Genomic DNA, 2,635 nt, shown 5'->3' on the forward strand with positions numbered 1-2,635 from the left:
GTGATTGAGTTTCCAGAATGAGATTTTCTCTCTGCAGCGGAGTGTGCGCTGATATGAAACTTCCTGGCAGATTAAAACTGTGTGCCGGACCGAGACTCGAACTCGGGACCTTTGCCTTTCGCGGGCAAGTGCTCTACCAACTGAGCTACGGAAGCACGACTCACCCCCGGTACTCACACCTTTACTTCTGCCAGTACCTCGTCTCCTACCTTCCAAACTTTACAGAAGCTCTCCTGCGAACATTGCAGAACTAGCACTCCCGAAAGAAAGGATATTGCGGAGACATGGCTTAGCCACAGCCTGGGGGATGTTTCCAGAATGAGATTTTCTCTCTGCAGCGGAGTGTGCGCTGATATGGAACTTCCTGGCAGATTAAAACTGTGTGCCCGACCGAGACTCGAACTCGGGACATCCCCCAGGCTGTGGCTAAGCCATGTCTCCGCAACATCCTTTCTTTCGGGAGTGCTAGTTCTGCAATGTTCGCAGGAGAGCTTCTGTAAAGTTTGGAAGGTAGGAGACGAGGTACTGGCAGAAGTAAAGGTGTGAGTACCGGACGTGAGTCGTGCTTCGATAGCTCAGTTGGTAGAGCACTTGCCCTCGAAAGGCAAAGGTCCCGAGTTCGAGTCTCGGTCGGGCACACAGTTTTAATCTGCCAGGAAGTTTCATATCAGTGATTGAGTTGCTATCAATATAGATAATTACTGCGATTTTACTACATGCACATTAAAGTGAAGAAACCTATTCGTAGATAATTAATCACTATAGTCGTTCGGTTGATTAAACGTTTGAGAACTGTACAAGATTATCATTCCGATTTTGTGTATGCTGGTTCAGGAGCTTGACCCTGCTGGCCCCACATCTAGCTGTGCATAGAACTGAAAATTTAAGACGATTGACGTCATTATGTCATGGAATGTTACGTGAGCTACCAACGTAGATGCACGTCGAAGACACTTCTTAGTAATTCAGCGTTACATAAACTTTGCCTCTACTAACGTCGTGTGAAACTGACAAGGGAATTTCCCAAGCGTAAATAAACGATCTTGATGGAACTTGGCAGTCGTGTGCAGGGGCCAGCATAATGCAATCCGCATTTTTCTGTTTCTGCCAAATTTCACTTTAAGGTGTAAACGCACCCCTAAAGGTAATTTGGCTAATAGTTTGACAGAGAGTATCTTCTAAACGATTATATAAAAATGTTTTTCATCTAAAAGTTTATTTGTAATTAACGTTCTTGAAATCTGTATAATCAGCTTTTGTAACAATTTTAAATTTTTCAAAATACCTCACCACTATTAATTTATTTTGAAAAATGAAAACTTTTGTTGCAACATATATTTAAGAAGCTTTCAAGTCACATACATGCCTGAGTGATAAAGCTGGTTCCTGAAATACCATTTTTGGAAAATCAGCCGTAAACAATGTGCTGTCGGAGTGTTTTCAACATACGTAGTTAAAATACTTTAAGATTAATTATTATTCTAATTATTTATTTTACTTATATTTTTATGTTTTATATTGTTAGTTTGCGTTTTACATTCTTATTTGTCTTCTAGTTTGTTTCACGCACATGTATTTTGTTAATTGAAAATTAGCAGAAACTCATTATTATGATGCAAAATTACTACAGTAACAACAATCTGTAAAGAAATTCTTAAAAATAACGTTTTTTACGCCATGCACATGAAATGAGTGAAATTTATTTACAGAACATACACGACCAAGAATAAAATTTAAAATAGAACTCAGCAGGATTTCATATTGTCGTGGTTGAAATACGCCTGACACAAATCGGGTATTTAAAGGATCATCCGTGACAATTTGAAATCGTGCTGAATTTTGTTTTCAATTGTATTCCACGTCGTGTATATTATGTGCAGAAATTTCGTGCATTTTATGTGCATGGTGGAAAAAAGCTATGTCTTAAGAATTTCCTTACAGACTGTCCTTATTCTAGTGATTTTGTATCGTAATAACGAGTTACTTATTATTTTCAAATAACAAAATGCAGGTAGTATGAAACTATGAAACTGTAAACAAAGGAACAAAAAAAATGTAGAACGTAAAATAACAATTTAAAATATAAAACGAATACAAGTAAAATAAATAACTAGAATAATAATAGGACAATAACCCTGGGTTCGGCATGGGGCGGTGAGGTGGGTGGACTGCTGTGGCCTGTTGTGGGGTTGTAAATCACAGAGGGCTACGGTGGGACGAAGCCTCTCCGTCGTTTTTAGGTTCCAGGTTCAATACACAATAGATAAGTTGAAAATACTCTGACAGCAAATAGTGTACAACTTATTTTCCAAAATGTTATTTCAGAAACCAGCTATATTGCACAGCTGTGTATGTGACTTGAAAGCTTCTTTAATTCATGTTGTTACAAAAGCTTTCATTCAACATAAGTAACTAATGATGGTGGGATATTTCGCAAAATTTCAGATTATTAAAAAAGTTGATCTAAACATAATATGCCAAATTACTTTACGAGTATGTTTTAGCCCTTAGAAGTGAAACTGAGCACAAACAAATAAAAACTATTGCATTATTTTGCCTCTCTACATACCCGCCAAGTTTCACCAAGCTCGTATATTGACACCTGGGAATTCTTCCTTGCAAGTAATCAAATACT

At 38.0% G+C, this 2,635-nt stretch overlaps 1 non-coding gene across 1 annotated transcript; it reads left to right on the forward strand.

Annotated features, from left to right (window-relative positions):
• The first annotated feature begins 563 nt into the window (after window positions 1-563).
• On the forward strand, window positions 564-638 carry Trnas-cga. The gene has a single exon. It is a non-coding gene; the product is annotated as a tRNA-Ser (tRNA).
• Window positions 639-2,635: the final 1,997 nt, after the last annotated feature.

This window comes from Schistocerca americana, chromosome X, assembly GCF_021461395.2.
Source record: "Schistocerca americana isolate TAMUIC-IGC-003095 chromosome X, iqSchAmer2.1, whole genome shotgun sequence".
In the NCBI taxonomy this organism is placed as follows: Eukaryota; Metazoa; Arthropoda; class Insecta; order Orthoptera; family Acrididae; genus Schistocerca; species Schistocerca americana.